We start from the raw sequence: 9,351 nt of genomic DNA, 5'->3' as shown, positions 1-9,351 counted from the left end.
AGGCTCTTGTAGCCAGCAACCAGCCAATAATTTGCATCGCAGCAAATAAATAAATAAAAAGGGGAGGGAATAAAAAGCATGCTGTTTTTAAAAGCTAGTTTCCCTTGCTTTGCTTCAAAGGAATAAATGTGGTGGGGGCAGAGCACCTTGTGATGGTCAGCTGCTTATTGATAGGGTGGGGGTACAACCAGGGCTACCGTATGTGAGGATCAAGAAGGTGATCCTGCAGAAATAAACTGTTGCCTTTACAAGGAAAAAGGAGGCGAGATAAGCAATAGCAAGAAAAACACCACCCAAAAGAGGTTTGGGAGTTGCATCTACTAAAGGCACCCACACCTAGTTGGATGTGAGAATTTATATGCCTTTATTTTTATACTTGAACATCAAAACCGCCAAGTACTTTATATAAAATGCACATTAAATTATCCTGCTCCGTAATTTGGGGCTGTGATCCTCACTGACTTGGGACTGAGCCCCCTTCAATTCTACAGGACTTCTGAGTAGACGCAACCAGAATTAAAAAGTGAAATCATCTGAAGGGTGGCAATACAAGAAGGGTTCTTTTCTGCAATGACTCCCCGTTTGTGGAATTCTCTCCTTCATTACATATTTTCAGTTACATTACATATCTTCCTCTATAACCAGGCCTTTGGCTAATTAAACAATCGATGGCCTTTTAAATTGGGGGTGGGGTTCTTATTTGTTATGTATTTTTGTGTTTTTATACTGTAAACCGCCCTGCGATCTAAATTTAATAATGATGTATTTACTTCATTCTGATCTTTGGTTGCATTACTTTGCTTTACTCCGATTTTATAATTTCCGTAAACCACATAGGGATTCTTGCTGAAACTGTTAAGCACAATTAAAATTCTGAATTAATAACCGAAATATAACATGAACAATGTTCAAGTCATTGTACCTAGTATAAAATCCCCCCAAATAGCTCACAGTCCGCATTAGATGAAAGAAAAGTGGGGGAGAGAGGGGGTTTGCAAATGAATAATAAAATTGTAGAATTGTAGAAATCTTTTGCCTAATGTGGGGCTTGAACGCCTGACCTTGAGGTTAAGAGCCTTGTGGTCTACTGACTGAGATTGTCATTCTAAATCTGATCAAAATATTTGCATGGATCTGAGTGGTCACTTGGGTCCTAGATGCTGAGATGCAGTTGCTGTTATTTATTCCGGTTCAAGGAATAAAATACAGGATAAAAACAAGTAAATGAGTAAAACGAAACAGCAAAACAATACCCCTTCCCTTTCCACACATTTAAAAGACTGTAGAATATTAGTCAGCCAAGTCATTACTGACACATCCAAACTGTTTTGATCCATTCCCTTTCTTCCTCCAGGGCTGGGTTCTATTTTCCCTTTCCATTTAGTAAGGCAAACCACCACAGCCCTAGTCCATTTCGCTTTGTAATTGTCCTGAAATTTCCTTTCTCCCAGGCATTCTCAAACCGTTGCAGGGAATTTCCCGCAGAGGAAAATGTCGGGAGTCTGATGCAAGAAACATTGAAAGTGAACTCAACTGAAGACCCTCAAAAGAAAAGCAAACACAATCCAGTCCTGTAACCTGCAAATTTATTTTATGCCCATTTCACTTATCTTTTCCTGCTGCGGATTTAGCTAGTGTCCTCTGGTAGTATTGCTAAACTGCTCATTTATAGACATTTGCATTCTGCTTTTCCTCCAAACTAGGGCTCCAGGCAGTGAACATCGTTCTTCCTTTCCCCTTCTATCCTGAAAAGGGCTGTGTACACACACTCACTGATGCTTTGGGAAGCAGGGAGCCCATATGGCCAATGCTAGCTGCCCTCTATATTTATCCTGTTTTTTCTTATACGTGCCACATTTCAGTGTGTTTACTCCAAAACGAGCTTTGATCTGAATTCAGAAAAACGAATCAGCACGTTAAGCCTATACTGTACTGTACAGGTGACACGGTGTCTCTGAGTAGCTGGTTAGGAGAGAGACCGTCTACTGAGGATGATGAGGTGGCTAATATTTAGAGCCCATTTTTCAGTGCATGGCGAAAGGTCTGGAGACTGATGGCGTAGTAGCAGAAGGAAACAGATGTTCAACCTGTTACGTTACCTGGGCGTAAGCCCCGTTGGATTCAGTGGGATTGGAGTTTGCAAAATGAACAGATACACAAAATGTCCACGACTCACTCCTCCCCTGGAGGAATGGGAAGGGAGGTGAATAAGCTTTTATGTGGATCCTTTCTCAGGTATGATCTTAACAAAGGAACCCAGGTGAAAACGTCACCTTTGATAAAGCTCAAGGGGCACTCTGCACATGTTCAAAGCAACTCAAGATTCCTGCATCGCAAATCTACAATTCTATGAACTCTGCAGCAATGGTTATTCCTGGCTGAGTCTTGGCATTTAAGAGAGATTTTGGAGGAAACCCAGTTCTCAAGTGAAACTCCATCCTTATCCCCCCCCCTTTTTTTATCTTGCCTCCTCCTCTTCCAGGTGTACTGAGAAAGCCCCCCCTGGAAAGCCCCTGCCAGGTGATACTGGTCTGGAGAGATGGACAGAGTTTCACCCGGTAATTATCTGGCACCCTGCAGTGTTTTTGCAATAACGAGCCCGTCCTTCTGAATGGGATTGCAGCTCCTAAAGGGAGGGAGCCGGGATCGATGTGCAGAGAGCAAAGGGCACTAGGAGTTTAAGCCAGACGTAGCTGTAAAGCAGTTAAGTTTCGGTTTCCATTTCCCCTTTGTGGTTCTGCCTGTCACGGGTTTCCAGTGACGTCTCTCCGCCTTGCAGCTCCTTGCTTTAGCTTTCCTGCCTGTCTGTTGCAACCGATTGCAAGAGAGAGAGAGAGAGAGAGAAACAAGCTGTACAGTATACTGTTATTTCGGATGACTTCCTGCTTACCATAGTTTCAGAGCGATTAAAGAAATACATGCCAAAAACAGGATTTGGGTGAAAGATGCTGGCTTTTTGTAGAGCAGGGGTCTTCAACTTTTCAAACCCAAGACCTGCTTCTTATAACCCATTTCGAGACCCCTTTCTTAATCTTCATTTATTTATTCATTGAATTTATATACCGCCCTATACCAGGGGTCTCAGGGTGGTTCACAGAATAAAATCAAGATATAAAACCACAAAATACATAATAAAAATAAAAACAACAACCCAATGCCCCCCCAACACATGTTAATCGTGTGGTTATATATTTTTGGTGTATTTTTAATTTTGCCATATATTTGCATGCTGGTAGTGCTCCTGTAGTGTGACCCACCTCGGATCAGGTCACGATCCACCAGCTGAAGACCAGTGTTTCTGGCAGAGCTCCTGCAGGACAGATAGAAAGCCAAAAGGCAAAACTTCCCCAACCTGTACGTAAGGAGAAAAAACTGCACCTGTTGGATTTCAGATTACTGCACCTGTTGGATTTCAAGAGCGATGCCTTGTGAAAAACCACAACCACTCATCCTTTTTCTTCTTCTTTCTTTTCATTTCCGCTTGGTAAGGCACAACTCAGCACATAATTTCTGTAGAAGGAAGCTGATGGACAACTGAGGCAGAAAGCAATGCATTTGCACCCCATCTTTCCTCCAATGACCCCCAAGGAGGAGTACATCATGGGTGTACTCAATCAATAAAAATACATAGCAAACTGATGTCCTGTCCCCCTCCCCAACAAAAGGCCTGCCCCACCCACAAAAATCCTGGCTATGCCCATGGAGCGCATTGTTTCCCCGCTTCTGTACTATCCTCACAACCACCCTGTGAAGTAGGTCAGCTTGGGAGATGGTGACTGGCCCAGGTGACCATCTCCCAGTGAGAGTCATGGTGGGGTTGCATTGCAGGCTGGGCGAGAAGCTGAAATCAGATCTCATTTCACAAGCAACACAATGAACGCATCTTAATTCTGAAAGTGTATTACATTTCTGTGCTTTATTTCCTCCCAAGAAGTTCACGGGTCAATTCACTGGCTCTCTTCAGAGGGCAGCTCCATTAAGCTCATCTGAAATATACTTGGAGTCGAGTGTGGATTTCATGCTCTTTATTCAGCTCGTAGTAGTGAGGAATGCCAGTTCCCCCAAAGTGGGGGCCCCACATGATTGGCTAATTCCAGGGTTCTCCTGTAGGCCAATCAGGTTGCAGATTCACTTCCACCTGCAGCCAGATTGGGTGGCTCCTGTGGACCAATCAGACTTCTGTATTTTGGTTCCTATTGTTCTAGGACCAATCAGACTGCTGCATTTTGGTTCCTATTGTTCTAGGACCAATCAGACTGCTGCATTTTAGATCCTATTCAACTCAGTACATAACATCATCCATCCATAAGCCAACAGCAGCCATTCCATCAGGCTGCAGTAGAGAGAAGAGAGAAGCAGGCCCACTCCATCGCCCAGCAACTTTCGGTTCGCCCTCTCCTTGGGCTGTTTCCAGCCTTGCTGGTTGTGCTAAGAACTAGCAGCCGCGTTTGTCCCCTCTCCCGATCACTTCTAATTCATTTTGCATAATGGTTTTTAGATTACAATCTTGAAGACGCAGGGACTGCCTTTTTTATTGATCCTTGCAAACCACTCTGGGAGCCCTTTTGGGGATGAGCAGGGCAAAAAATGCTCTAAATAAATATGCTTAGGTTTGCAACCCAAGCGGGGATTAGTTACCCTTTAACAACCCAACGGCAGTCAGACTCGCAATGTTTGGACAGCGGTCAAGGGTCAGCTATAACACCATTTTGTTTGTGCCCCGGAGAGGTCATTCTAATCCGATTCGTTGGTTGCATTCCTTTTGAGAAAAGCACCATCTTTTGACTTTACCAGAGAGTACAAAGAACGGGGCACAAGGTAGCTGAGAATCGGATCCAGCTCAAACCTATCACTTGACCTGCATTGATCAAGAGAATTTCATTTGGAGCTGTTCATCAGGCACCTTGCCCTGAACCACCACCACCACCCTGTGAACACACCAAGCTATCCTGAGGACAGAAGATGCTGTCTCCTTGAAAGGGTTAAAGTAAGATCCAAGTGCTTGTTCACTTGGCACCTGTACATGAAATGGTGGTAAGGTGGCATCATTCTGTCCTCTGGGCACCTGGGCAGGCCCTGAGTAAAATAGCCCAATGGCGCTGTGGGTAAAAGCCTCAGCGCCTAGGGCTTGCCGATCGAAAGGTCGGCGGTTCGAATCCCTGCGGCGGGGTGCGCTCCCGTCGTTCGGTCCCAGAGCCTGCCAACCTAGCAGTTCGAAAGCACCCTCGGGTGCAAGTAGATAAATAGGGACCGCTTACTAGCGGGAAGGTAAACGGCGTTTCCGTGTGCGGCTCTGGTTCGCCAGAGCAGCGATGTCACGCTGGCCACGTGACCCGGAAGTGTCTTCGGACAGCGCTGGCCCCTGGCCTCTTGAGTGAGATGGGCGCACAACCCTAGAGTCTGGCAAGACTGGCCCGTAAGGGCAGGGGTACCTTTACCTTTACCTTTATATATTACTATGAAGGGACGCGGGTGGCGCTGTGGGTTAAACCACAGAGCCTAGGACTTGCTGATCAGAAGGTCGGCAGTTCGAATCCCCACGACGGGGTGAGCTCCCGTTGCTCGGTCCCTGCTCCTGCCAACCTAGCAATTCAAAAGCACATCAAAGTGCAAGTAGATAAATAGACCCCTCCGGCGGGAAGGTAAACGGCGTTTCTGTGCACTGCTCTGGTTCACCAGAAGCGGCTTAGTCATGCTGGCCACATGACCCGGAAGCTGTACACCGGCTCCCTCGGCCAATAAAGCGAGATGAGCGCCGCAACCCCAGAGTCGGCCACGACTAGACCTAACGGTCAGGGGTTCGTTTACCTTTATATATTACTATAGGAAACACCCTCTAGCAAATGCTAGCCCTGCGTGCTCGCTGGGACAGATCCTGAAGGTGAGGCTCCAAGACTTTGACTACCTCATGAGAAGAGAAGACTCCCTGGAAAAGACCCTGATGTTGGGAAAGATGGAGGGCGCAAGGAGAAGGGGACGACAGAGGACGAGATGGTTGGACAGTGTTCTCCAAGCTACAAACATGAGTTTGACCAAACTGCGGGAGGCAGTGGAAGACAGGAGTGCCTGGCGTGCTCTGGTCCAGGGGGTCACGAAGAGGCGGACACAACTAAACAACATCAACACCGTTTATATTCCACTTTTCCTCCCAAGATCTCTAGGTGTCATATTAGGATCTCTCCCCCCCCCTCCCATTTTATTCTCACAACAATCCTGGTTAGGCTGGAGGCAGCGACTGATCCAAGTTCACCAAGCCATTAATAAAGGAATATCAGGTTCTGGGCAACACACCTAAAATTAAAATGGATATTGTGTTAGTAATTTCTCAACCAGGAGAGAAGCCTCCTTTGGAGGGGTAGAACCAGTATGAGCATCAACTGCTCGCTTCTCTGTATCCTGTGTCATCTTACCATAGGGGGAAAGTATTATTTGAGGGCATAATTTCTGCTTAAAAGCAGCAGACAACATGGTAACATCAGGGCAGGGAATTACTCTCTGTTCAGTTCTGTCAAACAGAAAAAGAAATTAACAATCATTTAAATGTTTTCAGTTTCTGAAAGGTAGTGGGGAAAATGAAACCTTTGTTGTCCCTGTCCCCCGCCAGTGAACTCAAGATCTTGAGATGAATCAGGCAGCCCCCCAAGTTATTCAGCCAAGGTGAGTTTTCCCCCCAGGGTTGAATCAGGATTGATGCTGAAACTTGTGGTCAATGCACACTCCTGATAGTTATGGCATTGCATCAGAAAAAAATGAAAGTGTCATAGTAGTCTGTGTTGTTGGGTATTAATGTTTGTGCTCCAGCCTTTATCTCTTTCCTTGTTTCGCTTAGCAGTGATCTGAAGTACAGTGGTGCCTCGCAAGACGAAAAGAATCCGTTCTGCGATTCTCTTCGTCTAGCGGTTTTTTCGTCTTGCAAAGCAAGCCCATTGACGGATTAGCGGATTAGCGCTATTAGTGGCTTATCGGATCAGCTGATAAGCGGCTTAGAAAAAAGGGGGGGAGGGAAAAAAACCGCAGGAACTCACAAGACATTGTCGTCTTGCGAAGCAAGCCCATAGGAGATTCGTTTTGCGAAGCACCTCCAAAACGGAAAACTCTTTCGCCTAGCGAGTTTTCTGTCTTGCGAGGCATTCGTCTTGCGGGGCACCACTGTAGTGTTTTGGAGAACTTGAAAGCATGCTCATTATTGGGTGACATTTAAACATCAGTCCTACTGAAAAACAAAACCTTCCCTAATTTTAAGATTCAGAATGAATCTACGTTTAAGTTCTTTTTGCCAAAAAGCTTCTCTCCAGCTACACCCAGTGGCTGCAAAAGAAAGAGTTTCTCTTTCACATCAAGTCTCTTGCACATCAACTTGGGACATGTCCACACAATGCATGCACCTCTCCTAGTCTACATGACTTTTTAAAGATTTCGGAGCAATCTGCTTTATGGATCTTTCTTTCTTTCTTTTTAAAGAAAGGCCTTTGATTTTGCATTGCAAACCACCACGGGTATTCTAATAAATGAGCACAGGATATTCCCAAAAAATGGAACAGACACAGAAATCTGGGGAAAGCTGGCAAAGATGTCTGCAGATGACCGCAGAGCCTGGAGACAAGGCAGTCAAGTTGTGCATCCATAGCAATGGCCAGAGGAGAAATGACCGCTGGGAGATGCGCAGGGAGAAGATAGCAGCAGAACCAGACACCTTCACCTGCCCCAGCTGTAACAAAACATGTCTCTCTCGTATGGGTCTCTACAGCCACGGCAGGCGCTGTAACCTCCCAACAGTTTGACTTCATCCCCAAAGGTACACTCCTCTATTTGTCTCCTGAGACAGATGCCAACCAACCGATGGCTTGCTCACAGATGCCTCATGTTCAGAAACGGCATGCCACAAGGAATTGCCTATAATTATCCTGACTAGCCAAGGAAACCAGAAAGCCAGTCTCCACTTTTTATTTGTGTTACAGTCACCTACTTTCAGCTCAGTTCATAAGTTTATTGTTCTACCCAACGGCCATGACAGGCTTGTAGCAATAATATTAATAAAATAATACTGAACATCCTTAATATAAACTGACACCCATGATAAGAGAGAAGAGATACCAGAGATGCCAGTCTAGCTTAATTTCAGATTAATTAAAGTGATTTTATTCAACTCCCTTTTCTTTACCTCCTTTTTTAAAAATTGCAGCCAGGGCATATAGGGCCACTTTGTGTGTTATGAAGCTATTACTCAAACGAAACCGAACCATTTCTGCTGGGATGCACCTGCCTTCTTGAGAGAACAATGGTTTCAGAAAGCAATCTCTTGGGTCTCTACATAAGGAGCAGGTTAACAGATAATGAGTGATGTTTTCCATCTTAGGTTGACCAAAAATACAAAGTCTGTGTATTGTTATAGCAGTGGGCATCTCTGCAGCTCTCTGAGGACATTTCTTAAGGAAACTGGGATAGGTTTTATCAGGTAACTAGCTCTAAAACGCTGTTTTCAGGAGGTTCCAAGGTGGAAAGGACGCAGGTGGGGCTATGGTCTAAACCACAGACCCTCTTGGACTTGCTGATCGGAAGGTCGGCAGTTCAAATCCCTGCGATGGGCGAGCTCTCGTTGCTCTGTCCCAGCTCCTGCCAACCTGGCAGTTTGAGAGCTTATCAGTGCAAGTAGATAAATAGATACTGCTGTGGCGGAAAGGTAAATGGCGTTTCCGTGCGCTCTGGCTTCTGTCACAGTGTTCCGTTGCACCAGAAGCGGCTTAGACATGCTGGCTACATGACCTGGAAAGCTGTCTGTGGACAAACGCCAGCTCCCTCGGCCTTAAAGCAAGATGAGTGCTGCAACCCCATAGACACCTTTGACTGGACTTAACTGTTCAGGGGTCCTTTACCTTTTTACCTTTACCAACCAAAGGGGGAAATTGGTGGTCGTCTCCTACTTCCTGTGGTGTCAAACCACCTTACATGGCAAACCTGTGTAACCAGAGTCCGAACCCACATGAAGGACGCAGTTTCTGCAGCGTCTCCTTTGTTCCGATGTGCAGGGTAAAAAGTCTTATGCCCAAAGCAAGCGATGGAAAGCTACCTTTCGAACAATATTGAGTGATCCTTGTTCCTTACAAGTCTGAGATTTCTTTTTAAGACTTCCCTAGGCTAGCTAGAGCTTTGAGCTGCTTTACTGCTCACCTTTTATTTTACTGTTGACTTCATTTACCTTCAATGAAGATTAAAGCCTTGGAATAATCTAACTGGTTTCACACACAAAAAAACCCTCTTGCTTGACTTTATAAACTTGCTCTCAAGCCCATTTGCAGGAACCGGCAAGGCTTCCTTCCAGATGCAGGCGTAAGACAAAGGCAGCCAATGAAC

Source organism: Podarcis vaucheri (assembly GCF_965113315.1).
Source record: "Podarcis vaucheri genome assembly, chromosome: 6".
NCBI classification, from domain to species: domain Eukaryota; kingdom Metazoa; phylum Chordata; class Lepidosauria; order Squamata; family Lacertidae; genus Podarcis; species Podarcis vaucheri.
This window is presented reverse-complemented; position numbering follows the sequence as displayed.